General features: G+C 39.2%; 1 protein-coding gene across 5 annotated transcripts in view; it reads right to left on the bottom strand.

Annotated features, from left to right (window-relative positions):
* Nucleotides 1–24,723, bottom strand: part of PARD3B (par-3 family cell polarity regulator beta) — a 981,887-nt gene that overhangs the window by 900,232 nt on the left and 56,932 nt on the right. Inside the window, exon 1 of one of the 5 annotated variants that reach the window (XM_041737016.1) lies at nt 18,940–19,243. The exons of the other annotated variants lie outside the window; for them this stretch is intronic. The gene's annotated coding sequence lies outside the window, so the exon portion shown is untranslated. Of the gene's footprint in view, nt 1–18,939; nt 19,244–24,723 lie in introns of those variants that run through there. 5 annotated transcript variants of the gene reach the window in all.

Raw genomic sequence — 24,723 nt, 5'->3', positions numbered from 1 at the left:
CAAATGTTGACCTTCTCCATTCTCAGCAACGCAACCCTGCTGAACAGCCACAGAACCAACAGACTTCTGCTAAACCTTCTCTACATTCAAAGAGGGAACAGCCAGATGCAAAATCCAGGGGATTTAGGGTAGGATACATTTTGGCAAGAAAGTAACTGAGCAAGAAAAAAAACAGCTAATGTAAAAGCAATTAAAACAGGAGAAAACAAAAATATTTTCCTGAATAAATGATTCTTTATTGTGTAACTACCAAATGAACACAAAATGAGAAAAAGAAAAATTACAGTAAGGAAAAATATATTCCAAGAGTATTAAGCAGCATGTGTAGAAGTTAAACACATACAAAACAAGATACTCTGCATTGAATGTAAAGGGTTCAGTTTCCCCTTCTTTTTCCAGTGTCATTCAGTTCTTAAGCCCTCTCTCATGTCAAAAGAGGTCAATATCTCTGGCTGCATTAAATGCAAGAAATGCTCTCAGAAGTCATACTAGGAAATTAGTAGTTTGCTATCTTACTCCTAAGCATCAATATTGTAAAAGTAGTGATCAGAAAGGCCTCCTTAACCCAAAGGAATGGCCCTAAGACCCAAACTTCCAGGTAGCATCACCACCACCATCATCCCACACCATCATCCCAACTGTGGCCATGTCCACTGAAGGGGTGATCACTGTTCCACTCTAAAAAGCATTTTATTCATATTAATTCACTTAATCCTCACTAAAACCCAATGAAGTATCATTTTATAGATGTGAGAACAGACTGGAACAAATTTACTGGCCAGAGGTCTGGCTGGTAGTATGTGGCAGTTCTAGGTTTCCAGAGCAGGGCGCTGGGGGCCCAGACTTCATGTTCTTTCCTCCACATGCATCCATGCAGCGTCCATCAAGACACGCAGCTTCCTTAATAAGCTAGTCATGATCCCAGGTGAAAATCCAGGGATGTGAATACAGCCCAGTAAGAAATGTAGCTCAGACAAACAATTTGACACAAGATAACAGAGGAGAAAACACTCTCCTCTGTCCCATAGATACAAGAAGTAACTTTGGGGAAACTGGGACTATGTGGATATATCCTAAAAGGATATTCATTCATGCTAGTTGCCTTCTCTTTGGTTCACATTGACATACACATTGGGTCTCATCCATCTATCCCCCAAAGACCTATTCTATGCCTTCCTAGAGGGAGTGCCCTGCTTCTGCCTATGAAAGAAAGAGGTGGCATATGAACACTGTCCTGAAAAAAGGAGAGTTATCCGGCAGAGAAAGGCTCACTGTATTTTCTGTGATTTCAGCCCACCTGCCACTGCAGGCTGAAGAAAGCTTGAAAGAATCAGGCTGGAAGCAGTACCAGCACAAGAGGCCAGCTGGTTGCTACACGAGGCTCCAGGTGGTACCATTTCTCTGCATGAATTTACCCCAACCTTAGTGCAATCCCTAACCTTTTAAGCTTTCCAGAAGGAATAGTAATAGTGCTGAACTTTCCAAGTGAGGATTCTTGGGAAGGGGGAGGAAACATTTGACAAATCTGAAAGAATTATCCACTCTTTTTTAAAGGGAGACACACACACACACACACACACACACACAAATGGTTTGGAAACAAACACATAAAAACAAAAATAGCTGAGAGAGGACACTTTAAGGGAAGAAAGATTTAGCATACATTGCACACTGATGTCCTAGCAAATACAATGCGGCAATGACGTGTTCCCGTCAGTGTCAGTGGAGGAACCTTAACCCCATGGTGACACAATCTGAAGTGAAATGCAGACAACTGCCTGTGGGGCATATCACATGAGCTCATGGAAAGCCCAGTCTTATGGCTCTTTACTCCTTTTGCCACACCAAGAAAAAAAAATGGGGGACCTAGTGGTTGGGGATCCCTGGAGAGCATTATGAGTACACCGAGGAAGCCTCCGGAGGGCTAGGATCTTAACTGCTGGCTTCTTAGCAGCTGAGGAAGCTAAGCTTAACTAACAAGAGGAACACTGCAGAGGAGATTCTCAGCAATGGGTGTGGGGGTGGATGGTCCACAAAGAAGTCAAGAAGGCTTCAAGAGTCAGATGCCTCATCTGCTAATCCAAGAGAGCACACATGCAGGAGTACTCAACAGTCCTAGCTGCAAGTTTTGTTGCCTATGGTAATAGACTAATGACCATCCCCTGAAAAAGGATTTCCTAATCCCTCAAACCTTAACTCACTCAAAGGCTACAGAAAAAAATTAGGATTGCTGATCACTGATTTTAAAGTGGGAGAGATTATTCAGAATTATCCATGTGGATCCAATTTAATTACATAAATTCCCAAAGTGGAAGAGGAAATTAGAGCAGAGAGAGATGGTGATGTGACAGGAGAATGATTTTGAAAATGGAGGATGGCGCCAAGAGCTAGGGAATGCAGGCAGTCTCTACAAGCTGGAAAAGGTAACTAAACGGACATTACCCCAAAACCCCCAGAAAAGAAAGCACTTCTGGCCACACTTTGAGTTTAGCCCATTGAGACAACATTTGCCTTTTGACATCCAGCACTAAGATAATTTTGTGTTCCTTTGTTCCAGCAGGCAGTAGGAAACACACTGCTCTACTTACCAGCCCTCTCTCTCCACACACCAGCAATGACATTGTGAGAACTGCAGGGTAAACTGGGGAATGAGTAACACAAGTGAGGTAAGAGAAGAAAGGCTAGCAGTACCCTTCATCCCCTTGCTAGTGACACCCTGGAGCAGACCTGAGCTGGGTGAAGGGCATTACTGTGAATGCTGAGTAAAGTTTTCACTTCTGGCTATTATACTAGACTGTATGAGCTACTGACAGGAATATACTTTATTGCTTTGAGTCGATTAGGAGAGTACTGGGATTTCATTCAAGGGCATGGGAAGAACTATCCTCACGGAATACATTTAAAGGTACATTAGAAAACAAAAGTGAAATTGCTGGTCAATTATCCCCCCTCAAGTCCTGTGTCTTCATCATGACAGCTACAAACTTCTGAAAAGGCTTGGGAAGCAGTGAGCTCTAACAGGGGATAGCAGGACAGATCAGATACTTGACCTGCTGTCGTTCTACTGAAAACTTTTTACATTTGAAATGTAATGAACATAATGAAGATGCTGAGAAGCTATCTAAAAAAGTGAAAGATACAAAGGAAATGTCAAAAATAAGTAGGGTGCTACAAGATTGTATTTGGGATTGTATTTGGGGATTGTATCTTCCCTACATAGAAGAGTAGGGATTTGGAACTGTACACAAGATTTTCTCCAGTTGAACTATTACCTATTGAATGTCTGTGTCCCCACCTAAAGATCATAAGTTGAAACCTCATGCCCAATGTGATGGTATTGGGAGAGGGAGGCTTTGGAAGGAGGCGAGGTCATGAGGGAAGAGGCTTCACGAATAGGATTATTGCTCTTATAAAAGAGGCCTCACAGTGTTCCCTCACCGCTGCTACCACATGAGGTCAGTGAAGACAGCCATCAGTGAGGAAGAGGGCCCTCACCCGATAGTGAATCTGCTAGACCCATGATATTGAACTTTCCAGCCTAACAAACTGAAAATTGCTTATAGTCTGCCCAGTGTATGGTATTATTATGCCAGCCTGAACATACTAAGACAAACTCCAAAAGGAGAGGATTTCTAGATAACCCTGGTGAGCTGAATACATGCATTCCTCTTGGCAACTCTCCTAGGCCTAACCCCCCTAATAAAGGAACTTAAATCACACGAGAAGTGCAAATCACCACAGATGAGATATGGCGAAGCAAAATGGAAGGTTGAAAGCAGGTACAGGGGATCCCTGGGTGGCGCAGCGGTTTGGCGCCTGCCTTTGGCCCAGGGCGCGATCCTGGAGACCCGGGATCGAATCCCACATCAGGCTCCCAGTGCATGGAGCCTGCTTCTCCCTCTGCCTGTGTCTCTGCCTCTCTCTCTCTCTCTCTCTCTCTCTCTCTGTGACTATCATAAATAAAAATAAAAAAAAATTGAAAGCAGGTACAAGGGTAATACCTAGACTTAGAGCAGAGATAGCAAACACCTGAGCCAGTCTAGAAAGAAGCAAACAAACAGAAAATCAAAGACAGACCTGAAGGCACCAGGTCCAGGATTGAGGCCACAGCTGAAAAGAGAACTGGCTGATACTCCTCATAGGCAATCAACTCTCCCAACCTAAATGGAAAATTTGAGGCTTACTCTATGGAGAAACAAAGAAAAGGAGCCTGTGAACTTGGGATAGGAACTTTGTGGATGTGGAGAACAGCTGAGCAAGAGTAAACACTAAGAAATTAGGTGAAAATCTGCATTAAAAATGAGTAAAGCTTCTCTTGGCCCACTTCTTACTCTAACCAACCTGGACATTGGTTACCCAGGCTTTTTACCGCTGAAGCAATAAGATCAGATAATGCCTCTAGGACCACAGCTTACAAAGTATGGTCCACAGACTGGGGATAAGCAGAAAGGACATAAAACTGAAACTATGTTCAATACTTTGACATCATTCACTGTTGAATCTGCATTAATAGTACAAAATCAAGGGTAGGAAAAGCTGCCCCTTTCTTAGCAAAAATCAAAACAATGGCACACAACAGTAGTCACTATACTCCTTGGCATTTCATATTCAGAAATTTTTTAAAAACTGAGTTCACTTAAAAGATCCTGAGGGAGTAAAAATTATTAATAAATCTTGAATCACCTATAATTTCAATATCCTATGCAACAAGTGTGTGTGTGTGTGTGTATATTATATATACATATATATGTATATCGCACTTCTGCTACACACTAAAGAATGAGTGTGATCTCCAGGGAAAGGACACATACTATTCTTTACCTTGCATGCTGAACCACTGGCCTTTTTTCATGGAACATCATTTTCACCTCAAAAAAAAAAATGTCTGATAGAGAAACCATGGTTATGCAGACTTGGGTATTTGGCAGAAAGTTTCTAAATAATCAATACAGTGAGCCTGTCACTTCAAGAATAACAATTGACAGTACTTATTGCCAATGATAAATTCAAACTTTCAAGCAAAACTTAGGGTTTGGGATAAGTTCTATCTATCACCATGGGCTTGATAGTTTCTCATCCTTGAAGATTTTTCTGATAAGACTAATAGTAATACAAGCAAATGTGGTATTTTGACATATTATAATGAAATGTGTCAGTATTTGGAAGGTTGGCATAATTCAGTCAACCAGTATTGTCCAAATAACCAATGCATCTCAAAAATGTTACAAATCTGTGCATGGGTTAAGATCCCTTCAAAGGGCAAGACAAACCAATGGATTTGAAAAGCCCACTGATAGAATTTCAGATTCTACTGCCACTGTTAAGAACTAGACCACCTGTTGAGTTTTGGTGTAGTATCAAAAAAAAAAAAAATACCCACAGTTATCTGAAAAGAGTATTAAAATATTCCACCATTTTCCAACTACATATATGAATGGGACAGATTTTCTTCCTCTATTTTTTTTCTTTTTTTTTTAAGATTTTATTTATATAATCATGAGACACATACACACACACAGAGAGAGAGAGAGAGACAGGCAGAGACACAGGCAGAGGGAGAAGCAGGCCCCATACAGGGAGCCCGACATGGGACTAGATCCCGAGACTCCAGGATCACGCCCTGGGCCGAAGGCAGACGCCCAACTGCTGAGTCACCCAGGGATGCCCTTTTCCTCTATTTCAAACAGCATATTGCGACAGACCGAAAGCAACGATAGGTATGAGGACTTAGGGGTCTTCGATTAAGCTATACATTATGATAATTTGCAAAAATGTAAAACAATGTCACTTATCAAATTGTCTTAAAAAACCTTCACATAAAATAACTATTTCTGTTAACATGTTTACTACTGCATTTTTAAATGAAGTAACTATTTTTATGATTTTTTTATCTTAGTTTCAAGTATATAAATACTGCAAGATACAACCTACATAAACAAAAGTTCCATAGCTGCACTGCCAATAAGATAGTAACTAGTCTTGTGTGATTACTGGACTCTTGAAATATGACCAGTCTAAAGTGAGATATGCTCTATATGTAAAATATACACTGGATTTCAAAGACTTTGTATTAAAAACAACATAAAATTTATCAACTTTTTTTTTTTTTTTAAATTTATCAACTTCTTATATTTGATTACATGTCAAAACAGTATTTTGGAATCATTGAAATTAATATATTTTACTTAACCCAATCTTTTAGTGTGGCTACCAGGAAATTTAAAACCACATCTATAGCTTGCATTTCTTTATTTCCATTTTTTTAAAGATTTTTAATTTATTTATTCATGAGACACACACAGAGAGAGAGAGAGAGAGAGAGAGAGAGAGAGGCAGAGACACAGAGGGAGAAGGAAGCTCCATGCAGGGAGCCAGATGCGGGACTTGATCCTGGGACTCCAGGACCGCACCCTGGGCCTGGGCCGAAGGCAGGCGCTAAACTGCTGAGCCACCCAGGGATCCCCTCCATTGTATTTCTATTAAACAGCACTCATCCATTACATCCTTAATAGTTTTTAATATTAAGTGAAACAGCCATGAGACCAAAGTTCTAAAAACTGCTGCTGTATGGGAAAATGAACCAGTAGAAGGGAAAAAGAACAAATCTATGGACTCTGACATTTAGGAGGCCCAATGGGACACAGAATGACCCTACAGAGAAAAAAAACACTACCAGTCAATAAGGCAAGAACACAGATTCTCTCAAATATGAAAAGGTGGTAAAGCTCACCATACATGTGTGGAAATCCTCTAACATGAAGGTCAAAGACCAACACAAATAAAAATGAAAAATAAATATCTCTGTGAAAAGACAGTGTAAATAGAAAAAAAAACTTCAAAAAGACTTTAATATCCTTAGATGAGTATACTGCATCCATGCAAAAACAGCTATACTTAAAAACATTCATAAACTGGAAAATTTGGTGGTAGAAATAAATTCAAAAGAAAAATAGATCTCCGAAAGCATCACAGAGTAGAACAGAAAGACAGAAAAAAAAAAAACAGATAAAGAAATTTAGAGGAGTACTTCAGGAAGTCCAAATGCAGAAGAGTCAGAAAGAATACCTGAAAAATTGTGTCTGCATGTGAGTGTGTTGGGGAATGGTTGGGGAGAGGGGGGCAGAATGAGGTTACAGAAATAGTTTCTCAAAACTGAAGGATGTCTACAGATCTAAAAGCTCTAGCAAATGCCCTCAGAGCCAGCATAATAAATGATTTTTAAAAACCACAGACATTATGAAATTTCATGTAATTGGAAGGGAAAAAAATGGAAAGGTTTATAGGTGTAAAGTGGGTAAAACAGAGGCTTTAATAACACTGAAAACAATGACAAAAGAAACTCTTCAAAATTCTGAAGAATGACCTCAATCTAGAATTTGATCTTAATAATCAAGTGTGACTAAAGACATTTTCCGACAAATTATCAAAACCAAAAATCTCTTACAGATCCTTTTCTCAAAAATCTGCTAGATGTATTTGAAATATATTGAGAAGAGAAACCATTATTAAAACCAGGAAAATAAAATATTTGTACAAATGAAAAACTTTATTGTACACTATGTGGTTAAAATTTGGTAAAACCTAAAGATTTGCATATTGTACACCTGAAACTAATATTATACTATGTCAACTAACCAGAATTTAATTTTTTAAGTTTATTTGTTAAAGTCATCCTTATGCCCGACATGGGACTCAAACTCACAACCCTGAAATCAAGAGCCACATGCTCTTCTAAGCCAGCCAAGTGCCACTAACTAACTGGAATTTATATAAAAACTTAAAAAAAAAAAAAACTTTTGAAAGGAACCACAAAGGACCCTGAATAGCCAAAGCAATCTTAAAAAGAACAAAGCTGGAGGTATCACACTCCCAGATTTCAAGATACACTACAAAGCTGAGGTAATCAAAATGGTATGGTACTGGCACAAAAACAGACACATAGATCATTGGAAAAGAGCCCAGAAATAAACCCATGCTTATAAGGTCAATTAATCTATGACAAAGGAGGCAAGAACATACAGTGCAGAAAAGACCATCTCTTCAACAAACGCTGCCAGGCAAATTGGACCAATTTTTACACCATACACAAAAAAGAAACTCAAAATACATTAAAGACCTCAATGTGAGACTTGAAACCATAAAATTCCTAGAGGGGAAAAAAAAAAAAAACACACAGGCAGCAATTTGGCATCAGCCTTAGCAGAACTTTTTTATGTAGGTCTCCTCAGGAAAGGAAAATAAAAGCAAAAATAAACTATTAAAAATTTATCAAAATAAAGAGCTTTTGCACATTGAAGGAAACCATTAACAAAACAAAAAGAGCAACCTACTGATTGCAAGAAGGTATTTGCAAATGATGTATAAGGGGTTAATATCCAAAATCTATAAATAACTTATACAACTTAACACCAAAGAAACAATATGGCTTTTTTTTTTAAGATTTAAGTAATCACTGCACCCAATGTGGGGCTCAAACTCACAACCCCAAGATCAAAAGCTGCATCAACTGAGGCAGCCAGGTGCCCCTTAACATTATTTAAAAATAGGCAGGAAAATAAGATGCGCAGGGGACCTGAATAGACATTCCTTCCAAAGATGACACACCGATGGCAAACAGGTACATGAAAAGATGCTCAACGTTACTAATCCGGAAAACAGAAATCAACAACACAATGAGATCACCTCACTCACACCTGTCTGAATAGCCAGAGTCAAAAAAAAAAAAAAAAAAGTGTTGGTGAGGATAAGAAGAACAAGATCCTCATGCAGTGTTGATGGGAATGTAAGTTGTACAAGCCACTGTGAAAAACAGTATGGAGGTTCCTCAAAAAATTAAAAATAGAAATACCATAATTGCACTATTGCAATTATGCAATTGATCCAGTAATTGCACTACTAGGTATTTACCCAAAGAAAACAAAACACTAATTTGAAAAGATATATGCACCCCGATGTTTACTACAGCACTATTTATGGTAGCCAACATATGGAAATAGCTCAAGTGTCCACTGAGAGATAATGGATAAAGACGTGGTATAGACATCTTTCTCTCTCTCCCTCCCTCCCTCCCTCCCCCTCCCTCTCTCTCTCCCCCCCTTTTTCTCTCCTCTCCCTCTCTCTCTCTCTTTCTCTCGTGCACGCGCACACACACTCACACAAAATTTACTCAGCCATAAAAAAAAAAAGAGGAAGATCTTGCCTTCTGCAACAACATGGATGGGCCTAGAGGATATTAGGCTAATTGAAAGAAGTCATACTGAGAAAGACAAATACCATGTGGTATTTGTGGAATCTAAAGAGAAAACAAATAAACAAAAAGGAGAAACAGACCCATAAATACAGAGAACTGATGGTTACTAGGGGGGGTGGATGATGGGTAAATGGACAGAATGAGTGAAAGCTAGTGGAGAATACAGACTTCCAGTTATGGAATGAGTAAGTGAACGGGGATAAAAGGTACAGCATAGGAAATATAATCAATGGTACTCTAACAGTGACGTATGGTGACAGATGCTAGCTACACTGGGCGAGCATACCAAAACACAGGCTTTCCCAATCACTATGCTGTACACCTGAAACTAATAGAACTTTGCGTCTTAACTATATTTCAATTAAAAAAAAAAACCTGAATACTGATCTCACCAAAATTTTAACTAATGTAACAGGAAGAATGGAGATAAGTGCTAAGGGATGTGAACTAGATGAAAGAAATGAAAAACAACTAAATCATTGTCTACAAATAGATCAAGTGAAAACATCTTAAAATTTAAAATCAAGAAAATCATTCAAGCATATTGCTAAAAAATGAGAAGAAACATTTAAAGACGATGGGGATCCCTGGGTGGCTCAGCGGTTTAGCGCCTGCCTTTGGCCCAGGGCGCGATCCTGGAGTCCCGGGATTGAGTCCCACGTCGGGACTGCTTCTCCCTCTGCCTGTGTCTCTGCCTCTCTATGTCTATCATGAATAAATCAATAAAATCTTTAAAAAAAAAATAAATAAGTTGAAAGTGGTTGCTACTAACAGGTAAGAAGGAGTGGGCATGAAATTGCTGACATTTGTTAAAAACCTTGGAATACATAGTTTTGAATGTCTTTGTTTTAAAATACAATTTAAAAATTTAAAGTGATATCAGGTAACAAAAGGAATATACAGTTAACTTTATACACATTTTTAAATTATTTTGCAAAGAAATCAGGAATTTATGAATTTTTGTTGACAAAATTTTTTTTTTAAATCCTCTTAAAAGTCTTAGCTCTGAAAAGCTAAGACTGAATAAATGCATTTGGAAACTGTGTGAATAAATTTTCTGTCCATTTTTTTTGCTTTAAACTAGACATAACTGGAAAGAAAAGACAGCCACCTAATAATTCACCAGGAATCATCAGCTGGCTGAGCCAACCTGGAGAACTATGCTGTTTGGGGTGTAGAGCTTGTTACTGTTCTTTGCCATTTACAAACGGGGGAGACTGCAGAAGAACTCAGGTTATCTTCTCCTATTAAAGCAAAAATCTGGACGGGGGCGGCCTATGTTCCATTTAGGCACCAACCAACCAAAGCTGAGTAGGAGCGACCCAGTGTCTCCCTAACACTCAGCATGATGCAGTCTACTACCAAATAGTGTTAATTTCCCCATACGCACCCCTATACATGAGAAAAGGGTAAAACAGGAAGATGTCATCTTTCAAGAATCAGAAATAGCACATAGGTTAATAGAATCTCACTGTCAAAAATGCAAACAGCACGGGTTTATTTCTCCAGTTACTTTTGTAGCCACTGCAATGATTGGCGTCTAAGATCCTGGTTTAAGAGGTAATAGGCTTGAAAGAAACAAACTCATTCATTTTTGCTATGTCCTGCAAGCTTGCACTTATACGTATATTTACCTTTTCCCATATATTGCAAAGCTTTTTACATGTGATACATGCAGATGAAATTAAAATAAGCTGATCAGCATATTTTAAAATAATTGCAGACTTTTCCAACTTAATCTGTCCGTTAACTCTATTAAAGACATGAAAAACAAGACGGTTTCAATGGTTTCCTCATTTTGATTTATAGAATACATATCATAATCCTGTTCGGAGAGAAAAAAATCTTTAGACTATCTTGGAACGGGGTGAATGAAGAATAGAGAGGCAGTACAACTTTAAAACAAAGACTGTTAGTTTTATTTACATGCCACAACACAATCTCCAAATGACCTCTGCCTTCCCAAGTAACATTTTAACTAAAATGACAGAGAATGGAATGCCACATTAGAATTGAAAGCGAGATAAAAGGTAGAAGTCCTAATCTACTGCTCTACATAGCATTATTCATGACAAGGGTTTCCCACTTTCTCAGACAGGGTTCAAAATGTCAGCTTTAACTATGTAGCAAATTTTAATAGGATGCTTCTAAATGGGTACCCTAAGAGGGCTACAAGGATTTCTTCATCTGCAGCACATTCAGAATGACACCAGCTACTTCTCACCTGGCCCCAGGAGTAAAGTCTCCCCAGCCTATTTCCTTTTATCTCTGATGCATTTGGGCTCCTACTGAGCTAACCACTCTCCTAACAGGTTAGAAGCCAGAAATAAAAATTCTGTTTTGTGTTTACAGAACATCAAAGCGTGGGCAAGGAAGTCCTTACTTAAGTCTTCCCTGCTCAGGCTGTGGAATTACTCTGCCGGGAGGCAGGCAAGGTGCTGCTCTACCCTTGGCTGCTGGAGGGCTGGCACCATGAAGCAGTTGGAAAATGCAATGTTGAACAGCCACTTTGATGTAAACTGTAAAATTATCATTGAGGTCTTCAAAAATCTTACAGCAATTTTTCAAGCATTTATCAATTAAGTTTTATGTGATAGCAATACTGCTGTGCAAATAAATACATAAAACTGCTGGGCTGTAGTAAACACAGACTGGACCAACTAACTAGCCATATCTTGCTCTAAGGACACTGTGGGGAAGACAAGGTTTTCCTATTCAGAGAAACAGTCTGTCGGGAAGTGGAGTAACAATCAAAGTGACTCTACAAAGGACAAGAGAACAAGAAGCCAGAAATATGTGGATAAACTACTTTCAGTTTCATGTTGCAAATATTAGCACCCAGATTTCATCATCTTTTAGCAAGATGGCACTTTAATTCTCTGTAGATGCCACGTGCCAACTCCAAAACATTCAGCAAAATGTTTTCGGTGACTAAAAAAAAGGTTAACGTTAAATACATGATGCTTTTTACCTGGACACTCTCAGACTTAATTTTCAAAATCAAAATTTTCTAAATAGATCCAAACACCTACCAGGGAAGAAAACATCTTAAAAACGTCATTTAGGGGGACGTGAGTAGCTCAGCTGGTGAAACGTCCAACTCTTGATTTTGGCTCAGGTCATGATCTCAGGGTCATTACATCGAGCCCCGAGTCAGGCTCCACACTGGGCATGGAGCCTGCTAGGGATTCTCTCTCTCCCTCTCTCCCTCTGCCCCACTGCCCCCCACCCACGCAAGTACATTCCCCCATCTCCCTCTCTAAAAAAAAAAAAAATCATTCAAATTTAACTTTAGAAACAGAAGTACAAATTATAACTTTTAACTGGTTTATCTTAAAAGCAGCCTAACTCCAGAGCAATATAGCAAGGTATTACCTGAACCATTATTCCATCATAACTGGAATTATTCACAATATAGGAGACAGTGCCAGATTGAGGTACACAGCCTCATACTTTTATTTTAAATCAGTTTCAAACATCCCCTTCATCCACAACATGACACATTAAAACCATTCTATTATTCTGAGAAGTGTAAATTAGAGATTGAAATCCTTTCACCTTCAATATCATCATCATCTTGCAAACATGAGTTATGCATTTGGGGGGGGTGGGGGTCAGGGAGAGCATGAGGAGGACTGAGCGGATGATGTCCGAGTCAGGGAATCATAATCGGAGTATTTCCCAGGTAAGCAACATCCCTATGCAAGGATTTATTAATGTTCCCAGGGCTCCCAAAATCTACTGAGCCAACCAACTGATTTATTTGTGCTAATAAAGAGTTTATGCTTTCAGGAAACATGACGCCCAAAACCCACCTCTTTCCAGGCGTAACCATGAGAAAGTAAGACAAGCCAACTCAGAACAATTCCACTTGGCTTGAGATTCTGGGAGCCAAGAACTACTCTGCTCAGCTTTACTCCCAGTGCCCTCCCCCAGGAGATGCACAGCCGCCCACATACACATACACGAAGGGTAGAAGAATGGGAAAGGGCAGAGCTTTCTTTCCTGGGAACAAAGCCAGAGTGAAAGTTCTGCAGGCTGTAAACATATAACAGCTAGTGGAGAGCCATGGAAACCTTCTCCCCAAGCAAATGTGCTTTACTGTAAACTTTCCTTGCCCCCTACAATATTTAGTGTTGCGTTAAAGCAAATATTTTTAAAATACGCAAGCATGTGCTGTTTAAAATGCCTAAAATTAAAAACAAACAAATTCCCCCTATTGCCTGTCTTAAACCACCAATACATCCACTCTTTATCACCAGATATCTATGAAGTAGCTGATGGCTGGGGATACAGACTAGTTTACAAACTTCCCCTTGCCTGTGCTGTAAGGATTCTAAACAGAGAGTCCCCCTAAGTCTCCAGAATGAAGCATATGGCACACACACACACACACACACACACACACACACACACACAGGGTTAATACACGTCCCAAGTGTCAAAGGGGCCCAGGTCTTAAAAAAAAAAAATACCCGGCTTTCATGTGATGAAAGTTTACATTACTAGGTTACAGTTCACATTAACCAATTCATCTGCCACTGAATTCAGCTACCTACAACTCCTAAGGAACAGAAGACTAAGCAATTAATGAAGAGTTATTCCCCGCTCAGGAATGGGAGACCACACCGTTCACTTCAGTTCTCTGGGGACTCCAAACAGCTGAACACCCTCACAGGGACAGCCACTCCCACATCCTTCATTCCCTTGGTTCTCAAATCCTTTGCTGCCACTGTATTATTTGATTCGCTTTATAATTTTCTGCCCTTCCTTAGCCTATTTTTCCATACCTTTCACAGATGACAAGTAGCTACACAAGCAGTGATTTCTGGTCCTTGGGAGAATGTTGCCAACTTAAAATGTTAACAGAAGCTCTACTCCGCCGATATATTCAACCAGTCAATTAGGACCCTAGTTCCTCTATGTGCCAACCCCCTTTCCAGTTATTCCCTAACCTTTATGGGCTTCCCTCGAGTCTCTACTTCTTAGAACTCCTTAAAGCAAAGTTCTATGGTGGGCCTTCATATGGGTGACTGTATAGGAACAGAAAACGTCCCAACTGTTGCATTTAATAAACGTAATCTTTCATGTATGTGGTTGTCAGCATCTGCTATAGTTTCCTTCTGGTTACTATCTTAAATTTGAGCTACTGAAAATTAGGTTTATAGACTATCTCTCCAACTTGCTAAGATCATTATCACTTTGTTATTAAATATGCTCAATTTAGTAAACCTCCAAAATGAAGGGTACTTTACCCAGGAGCCTATTTTATGGTCACCTGGTGCGAGTTCTAATATACTAGAGTTGACTCCTGGGTCTTGCTAACTGGTAGATGGATCTCTACTAGTTATCTAAAGTGGGGGCCTTCAGTGAGCCGTCATTTCTGCTAGTTATATAAAATGGGGCCTTCTGTGCGCCAGTCATCTCTACTAGTTATCTAAAGTGAGGCCTTCTGTGCACCGCTTCAGAGATCAGAAATAGGCTTCCCACACTCCGGTCAGAGCATACATTTAACCTCCTTAGAGCCTGAAACACATAGTCCTGAGGAAGGTCACTGGGCAAGTGTTAACAAGATGGAAGTCAGCACTCCCACAAGGGTAAAGGAAGGTCTTTTTTTTTTTTTTTTTTAAGAGAAATATATGAAAGAGAATATTTGAGGCTTTAATATTTCTAAGGAAAACCATAAACACAATATAACTGCTACTGCATGATTTTTTGTTGTTTTTTTTAAAACAGCATCCAAAGGAATGCTGAGCGACAGCCTATGGAATCACCCAAATTGAATGCTATACCCTTTTGAGGTACACACAGGTGAAGCTTTCATAGCAATTTGGTCCTATTAACCTAGCAGCATCTTACAGGAATAGGTAATGAAGCCAGGGAGTCATCTGTGGTAGCCACTGGAGCTTGTTCATAAGTTGTTCTTATACTGAGAACATGTGATCCTGAGAATCACTCTTTACCATCCCCTTGAACTCAGGTTTGACATGTAACTGGCTATAGAAATGTGAGCATAAGTAACATGTACCCCTCTGTGCAGAAGTTATAAGAGCCAGTGCATTGATTTATATCTCCACTGACTTTCTATAATCATGGAAACATGCTGTAGGATGAAGCCTCCATCAGCTGGGGCCCCAAATGATGAAATGAGCAGATCTCCTATGACCCACCCCAGGCTGATGGCATGACCAATAAGACAGTTATTCTAAGCCACTGAAACCCAGACTGTTTGTTACTGCAGCATAACCTGAGCTTTCCTGATACCACACCTAATTTTAAACACCAACATGTAAGGCACAGAACCGTGCTACTCCTGTGGGAAACGCAAAGGCCAAAGTTTGGGAGGGCAGTAGGTGGTATTGCCGTGAGTATACAGGAGAATCAGAGAGACTGAATAGAGCCACGTTTGGTTCATGGAATGAAGTACAAAATTCTGGTTTCCATTGATTGGAAAGCTTCTAAAGCCCTGGAGTAAAACCACTTTCTAAAGAAGAGGGGGACAGAAGTCAGCTTACCATTGACAGATGACAGCATGAGCAGCAGTCAAGATGGAAAACACAGGAAGACAGGCAGATGGCACAGAAGAGAGCTGAATGAGGCTGCAGCATGGATTACAGGAACAGTCCTAGGCAATGAGGTTGGAAATAAAAGGTGCAACAGAGCATGGTAGGGCTCGAATGCCTTGCCATAAAAATGCTAACAGCAACAATAATAGAGACCATTTTATCCCAACACATTTTAGGGCATTACATATACTACTCACTGAATTCTCAAAACAACCCACTGGGCTAGTTGTTTTAATTGTTAAAGGGAAATTTTAACAGTAAGGTGCGGGTACAGGTGCAGGCACTGCCCAAAGGCACGAAGGAAGTAAATACCAGAAGCAGAATTTGCACTCAGCTAGTCTCACTCCAAGGTCTGTCATGTTTAACCACCACACCACACTCCCATGTTTCAAAAAGATTAGTTGTGCCATGTGAATCAAAAAACACGGATATATAGGTAGAGATACCTTTTAGAAATCGCTGAAGATAACCAGGTGGAAGATATTAAGCCCCTGTAGTACAATAGTAACTGTGAATCAGTAACTCAGAGTCGTGATGGGGTCAAAGCAATATGACTTTTGCCTGTTTCTGCATGGGGCTGATACAGCTTGCTGCAAGTTCCTTTTACTTCCCTTGCTGAAAGAGTCTAATTCTCCTCCCCTTAAATCTAGGCTTTTTTAGACTTGCTTGACCCCAAAGAATGTGACAGAAATGACAAATAAACCCCAAAGCTCCTTCCTGCATGGTTCTCTTGAAACACCAGGAGCCCTGAGTCACCCTGTAAGTACAAATCCCTTAGGGCTTTGTCAGAAAGCCCCAAGAGTGTGTGAAGAGGGCCCAGCAGAGCCCAGCCTTTTAGCTAGGTAGGCCTAGGTGGCAGGCGTGTGAATTAAGCCATCTTGGACCTGGTAGACCAGCCACCAGCTGAATCGCCAAGGGACCCCAGGTGACACTGCATGGAACGGAAGCACTCTCCGAGCCAAACTATGGCAAAATCCTGACCCCCAACCCACGAAATACAATGATGTAAATACTTTAATGTGTTTTGGAATGTTTTGTTATGCTGGCATAGATAACTGGAACATGGCATTTACTGAAGAACACTGAACTTCAACCAACTCTATCAAAATCACTCAGTGGGGCCGTCAGTTGAGTGTCTGCCTTCAGTTTAGGTCGTGATCCCGGGATCGAGTCCTGCACTGGGCTCCCTGCTCTGTGTGGGGCCTGCTTCTTCCTCTTCCTCTGCCTGCATCTCCCCCTGCTTGTGTGAGCTTTCTCTCCCTCTCCCTTGCTGTCAAATAAATAAAATCTTTTTCTTTTTTTTTTTTTTAATCATTTGGTGTGCTCAGCCCCTCCCTTCAGGAGTTAGAATGTATGCACTGGCCCAAGGATTGGCAGTCTTAGGAAATTCTATGACCCTAAGTACTTCTTACATTAAGGTTTGAGATTGGAATTAAAACCAACTACACAGGGGACCCTGGGTGGTGCGCTAAGTGAAGCGTCTGACTCTTGGTTTCCCCTCGGGTTGTGGTCTCCGTCTTGGGATCAAGCCCCATGTTGGGCTCCATTCATTCAGTATCCACCTAGGATTCTCTCTCCCCCTCCCTCAGCCCCTTCTCATTTCATTCTTGTCCTCTCTCTCACTCTTTCTCTCTCTTTCAAATCTTTTTTTTTTTTTTAAGATTTTATTTATTTATCTATGACAGAGACATAGGCAGAAGGAGACACAGGCTCCCTACAGGGAGCCTGATGTGGGACTCATCCCAGGACCACGACCTGAGTCAAAGGCAGATACTCAACCACTGAGCCACTCAGGTACCCCTCTCTCTCAAAACTTAAAAAAAAAATCTACATAATGAAAATGGAACCAAAAATGCTGTTTCCCCACAAAATGAGTGATACATGAAAACTTACATCATTACTCATCTCCCGCTCATTCCACTGCCATCCTGTGCTCTGGCTGCAGTGAGAACACTGTGGAAGCTTTCAAAGGTAGCCAAAGCTGGAGCCCCAGGCTAAAGCAATCACTAGGAGCAGGTTAGGTGATCCTAATATGCAATCAGGATTGAGAGCCATCGGTTCACGGTTAACCCTTGATACATTATTGCTTTAAAGACTGATTCTTTAGTGGGAGGGAGGAGGAGAGGAAGGGGGGAAAGGGGGAGAGAGAGAGAAGAGAAAGAGGGGAAGGAGCCAGCATGAGTGAGGGGAGAAGTAAGTAGAGGAAGAGGGACAAGCAGACTCCATGCTGAGATCAGAGCCCTACACAGGGCTCCACCTCACAACCCTGAGACCATGATGTGAGCTGAAATCAAGAGTCGGTCACTTAACCAACTGAGCCACCCAGGCACCCCAACCATTAATACGTTACTGCCTTATGAGCAAAGAAGGTATAAAAACAAAAGACTTCCTAGGAAACGAATCACAGAAGAGAAAGGTTTGGCTTGATTGCCCCAGACTGCAAAGACGACCTCTAGGTACCACTTGACTGAGTAAAAGATCAAAAAGAAATGTAATTTCTCTCCTCCCAAAAAAATCTAAAACCACTTGCTATGTGTATCACTTCAGTCAAACATTAAATATATGGAGTAAATTTTTTAAGTTTCTGTGTTTCAAGAAGCAGTTTAAAGCATATGAGTTTCAGGAGCAGATTTGTATTTCTGCTTTAAACATATCTATTGGAAAGACCGGATGTTAAGCAGCTTTTAAAGGGAAAATTTCACTTTAAAAAAGCTTAGCTTTTGCAGTAGGCCACACGCCATCACACAGACTGTATTTTCTTCCTGAGCTAATATTAAAACTTTTTTTTCTGATATGAATTCCAGAATGAAATCTAAAGAATATTAATACTTAGAGTTAAATACAAGATATCAAAATGACCTCCACCCCTTTTGTAACAAAGCATTGCCCTTGTCCAACTCAGTGGCGAGGAAAAGCACTCAGAATGTCAAAGCCACAAAGAGTAGACCATTTCCTATAAAACAAATATTCTCTCTGAACACTGTTAATATTCAGAGATTAGAAAATGAGGTCAGCAATGATAAATGCAAGCATCTCAGCCTCATCATCTGGCTCTATTAAGTGTAAACGGAAATAACGAAATACTCTTCAATAAATATTTGTTACTTATCCAGCAAGCAGTACCTACTATGTGCCAGCAGTAGTGGGTCAGGTGAAAGGAAATCACCCGAGGATTTACCCAGGAGACGGCTGAATGAACCAGATGTCCCTCCAGTCTGTGCCCAAGTGAACTCCCCTAGAAAGCTGTGCCACTATCTTCTAAAGGGGAAACTAAGGTAGAAAATGAAGAAAGATCTTTCACAGCAACAGGAAGTGCAACTCAAACACTGAAATGTTTTTCCAACACTCCTGCTAGATTTGTACTGCATGCTTCACATTCTTTTTGTGCTGAGTCCCCTTTGGAATTAGCCAAAAGCACTGGTGTGAGGAGTGAATCAGTGTTGTTGATATAGCAGAGTTAGCAGGATGTACCGAACAGGCATTAAGGTTCTACATTTTTGTTAACAGATGGTTATGAGGACAATGAAAAATATCTTATGGTCTGACTTAAAGAAAAACGCTGAAGTCGGAAGGGTAAACTTCCAATATTTTCAGTTATCTGTCCCTGATGGTCCTCAGGGATCGCAACTGTTCACACAGACTTCGCAGATTACTTATCACTACTTAATTTGCCCCAGTAGAGAAATTAACAAACAATAACCACTGAAATACTTTTGGTGAGGATTCCTGAATACTGGTGAATTAATCATGCCCTACAAATTATTTCAACCACAGCTTAGATACTGTCTTTCTAAAACAAAATATGCCATTAGAAAGTCAGATCCAGAAAAGAAAAAAAAAAAAAACTCTCAAAGAGGTTGACAGCAAATTTAATAAAATAGGAGTTATAAAGGCATAAAAGAAAATTAACTTAGATGCCTCAGGTTATAGTGACAAGGATTCAGTATTTTCAACTTTTCTGATTTAAAGACGTTTCCAGCTGCACTTCCTCATTCCTGTGCTGAGCAAGAAGGCTCTTTATTGACCACTTTAAAAGATAAATAAATGAGCACAGAGCTATATAATTTAGAGAGCTAAATGTGCTCTCCTTAGAGTTTCAGAGGATGCTATTAACCTAACATCAGTAATATCTATCCTGTTAACTATTATTCTAATAGTAGAAGTTTATAATTATCCTGGTTCTACAGCTTGATTCAAAATATTTACTGAGTATCTGCTACGAGCAAACAACAGTGTTGGTCAAAAGGCAATACAAAGTGGTATAAAGATAGCTCCTTGCCATCCCCAGAATATATTTCATAAAATCCAAATGAAACAAACGAGTGGTTGAGACACTTTGATTATCAATTTCTGACTTTCATGGGATATGACATCTTCTAACCATACTAAAAAGTTTAAAGATTTTGTGGGTTTTTTTTTTAATCTTTATCTCACCAACAATCAACTCCGAGCTGTTCACACAAGAGCCCAAAATGGATTGATTTAACTTGGCCTCCCTTATAAATAGCCATTTAGTGGTGAGAATTGTCCATAGAGTCTGTGACAATGAGAAACAACCAGGCCCAAAAATGCAGATTAAATCCAACATTCTGACCTAAATTGACATTTTACTATTCACAGATTAGGAATGGTATGTATACAACTAATTCTAACATTCTGCCTTCCCTTGAACTCATGACCAGATTTTCACGGTTTCTTTGTACTACCATTTAAGGAAATTCTTGGGCAGGGTTTATAGAAAGAGAATAGAAGATTGAAAACTAAGTCAAAAGGAAAACAGAGTCCATTTAGCTTAGATGGGACATACCCAAGATTGACAGAAGCTTCCCCTAATGAAGTTAACAATGAAACATCTGGTATTTGCATTACTTAGCAGATTTACAAAATGTTTTCACAGCAAGATCCATTTATTCTGTCCACATGACGAAACTTGTGTCCCCACTGCACAAGACAGAATGGTGAGGCTGAAGGAGTGACTGGCAAGTGGCAGAGCAGAAGTACAAATCCAGATTTTGTACCAAGGTGATGGCTATTTACCCAATACTAGAAATACCTCCCCCTTCATGAGGGGATCAAAACCAAGGATTAGGGCACCTGGGTGGCTCAGTCAGTTAAGCGTTTGGCTTCCACTCAGGTCATGATCCCTGGGCCCTGAGATGGAGCCTCGGTCAGGCTCCCTGCTCAGCAGGGAGTCTGCTTCTCCCTCTTCCTCTGCCTCTGTGATCTCTCACTCTGGCTCTCAAATAAATAAATAAATCTTTAAAAAAGAAAAAGACAAACAAGGATCTCTACTTTTAGACTCCCTGACCTAGAATTGCCATAATTCACTTAAAGAAAAAAGAAAAAGTATAGTAACTATTTGCACACCACTTCCAGTAGGGCCAGAGAGACAAATATAGCTTATATCATAAGCTGTAATTAACTAAACAAAGGACAAATGTCCATAAATTTCTAGAATTCCTTAAGAAGAAGATAAATACCATCTGTTTGAATAAGTTAGATGAAATATTGCCTTTGAACCACTCAGGATTACTTCTAGAACTTGTCTTTTAATCCAACAGTGACCACAGGAATAGATAATAGTGACAATCATTTTCACCAAGTTTCTTAGACCTAAATTAAGCCAGTTCATAATCCGCTTAAGTTTTACATTATGATTTTTTCTTGTAAGAGGAGTTCTCTATATTAAAACACTGGTTCCTGATTTATAAAGAAATTCATTCAGAGGAGACTATTTATTAAAAAATATTATTCACACATAAGAATTCAAAATTCCTATCACATATCATAATCATTCTTCAATTAATCAAATTTGATGAGGAATTCTAATAACGTTTCACTATTAAGTTTTTTTATATATTAAAAAACAATATAGCAATCACCATCTAATGTGTAAGACCTAACCACTGCATAGATGATGTTCTAAATTTGAACTTGAAAGGAAAATCCATCAGCGTGCTGCTTGATTTCTTTAATCTATTCATGTAGGTTAATTACCTGACACTCATTAAGATGACTCTGAGCTTCTTTAAATTTCTGACCATATTAACCTCTCCAACTAATCCTTATTAGAAAAATATTAAAGAGTGTTCATTGCTATTACAAATTGAATTTGAAATGATGAAACAATTATCAAATAAATGGAGTAGAAAACGAGGTTATATGCATGAGAAGATTCAATGCATCAAATATTTTACTTCCATTATTATAAAATAAAGGTCTTAAGGTCTATATTGAGGAAATGTGCTTAAAGATCAGTCTTTGAAAGAAATCTTTCCACTCCATTCTTATCCAATGGGGGGAAAAACAAAAACTTCAAGTTCATTATGAAGAAATTTATTCAGAAAAAAAAATCTTATTTTAAACTAAATAACTGGACACAGAAAGATTCAACTATCTAGCTCAGTAAGTCCAGATAAAACAATCACTTAATATTATAAGCCTCACATCCCTAGAACTCATTTTACAACTAAAATGGTAGAGACTTGGGGCACCTGAGTATCTCAGCGAGTTAAGTGGCCGACTCTTGATTTTGGCTCAGGTCCTGATCTCAGGGTCCTGGGACTGAGACCTTCATTGGACTCCAAGCTCAGTGGGTAGCTTGAGATTCTCTCTCTCCCTCTATCCTCTATCCCCCTACCACCAACAAGCTCACACTAACTCTCTTGCTCTCTCAAATAAATAGGTAAATCTTTTTTTTTTTTTTTTTAATTGTAGAGACTTATAAAGTCTGGTCAACATCACAAAAGCATAAAGTATGAATGTTACTTTTTAAAAGCGGAAAACTCATCACCTCAGTTCTACGACAAAAAGGAAATTCATAGACATTTCCTCTACAAATTTCACTTAAAAACTGTCCTATGCCCTTCATCAGCCAACATACCATATTCTGTGTGCTTTTTATTTTAAGACACTATGGATAGTGTTAACGATAGAATTTTGCAAATGTTCACTTAAGTTATACTAGCACTACAAAGCAAAAGAGCTAAAAAAAAAAGTCTAAATTCAGGCAACAGAATGAAGCAAATGGAAGACAGAATAAAGAACCTAAGAGAAAAGGAGGGAAAGGATGCAGGGGATATTTACAAGTGACAAGGGATTAACATTGTTAATAGTTTAAAATAGTGTAAAAAAAAGATAATAGATACTTTTTTTTGGGGGGGGGGAGAACCTTTCTGTATTAACAATGTTAATCTAAATCTATTTTAAACCTTAAACAGCAGCAACAAAAGGGGAAACACAAAGATTGTTTTTTTAAGTGGTCTCTATACCCAGTGTGGAGCTCAAACCCACAACCCTAAGATCAAGAACAGCATGTTCTACTGACTGAGCCACTACTTTACACAGGCACCTTTAGTAGTATTTTCTTAAGTGCCAAAATGTTTAACCCTCCACGTTAACAAAAATTAAAAGAGATGGCATTCTCAAGCATGGTAGTGATCAGTATTGATTGGGTTTCTTACTAAATTCTGTAGTAAGACTGTACCAGAGTTATATAAACATGCACATCTATTGATTGAGTAGTTCCAGTTTAAGGAATTAATCAAAGGAAATAACAATGGCTATTCAAAAAATCTCAGGGACAGGTGTTCACAACAGAACTGTCCGTCACTGTGAAAAATCTAACAACCTGAGTATCCAACAGTGGTGTACTGTGTCAATAATCTGTGATACATGTACACAGTACAATACTGTGTGAAAACACATATACGCATACATAATTTTAATTTACCTCTTATATAAATTCTATGTACCAGGTACTATTTCAAGCATTTTACAAATATTAATTCATTTATTCCTCAGAACAACCCCATTATATGGGCATTATCATTATCCCCATATTAAAGATGAGGGAATTGAAGCAGGAGGCTAAATAACTTGCCTCAAGTTACACAGCAAGTAAGTAGAAGAGCAGGATTGGAAACCAGGTGATCTAGCTCCAGAGGATACACAGACCCACATATAAATATATTCTCTCTAAAAAAATAAAAAAAAAATATTCTCTTATAGTGCAATCATAAGATTATAAGCAGAACAGTATGTTTTACATTATATTTTCTCATATTCCAACTTGAACATGTATTATTCGTATAAGAAAAGGGGATTTTTTTAAAAGACTTATTTATTTATTTATTTATTTATTTATTTATTTATTTGAGAGAGAGAGAGAGAGAGAGCGCACGCGCCCAAGGTCCAGGAAGGATAGGGAGAGAATCTCCAGAAGACTCCCCACTGAGGGCAGTGCCCAATGTGGGGCTCAATCCATGACCCTGAGATCATGACCTGAGCTGAAATCGAGTCAGATGCTCAACCAAATGAGACAGCCAGGCACTCCAAGAAAAAGTTTGTTTTAATATACCAATAGAAGAGTAACCCAGGAAATAAGGAGGGATAGGAAAGTCCAAATCATCAAGAGAGAGATGAGAATTGAGGCTTAAAAACTGGAACTAAAGGAACAAATATAAGACAAAAGCAGGAGGCCAAGGTCTGAGCTTACTTTTTATTTGGTGGTCTTAACTGGTGAATGTCAAATAGTCTAGGAAAGCTATTCATTTGAAGCTCTACTTCCCAAAGGCTCTTATACATAATAGTAATTCTGCAGGACACTAATAGATGTGCTGTGATAGGAAGGCACCACAATCATATGGTTTTATACACTGGATTAAACAAATGTAAAATGATTTCTTTGCCACAAAATATATTCAAACCTTTAGTGACTCTACCCAGAGACTAACATTTCCCAACTTATTTGCCCATGAAATTATTTTCCAAAGAGGTCATCAGAATACCAAGGCTGTATAAAACACACCTTGGAAAAAGCTGGTTTGGAATATTTCTATTCATTCAAACGATTACCCTGGCCTACATTGTGCCAGACTCTCCTCCAGACACTGATGCATATGAACA

Source organism: Vulpes lagopus, chromosome 22, assembly GCF_018345385.1.
Source record: "Vulpes lagopus strain Blue_001 chromosome 22, ASM1834538v1, whole genome shotgun sequence".
NCBI lineage: Eukaryota > Metazoa > Chordata > Mammalia > Carnivora > Canidae > Vulpes > Vulpes lagopus.
This window is presented reverse-complemented; position numbering and strand designations above follow the sequence as displayed.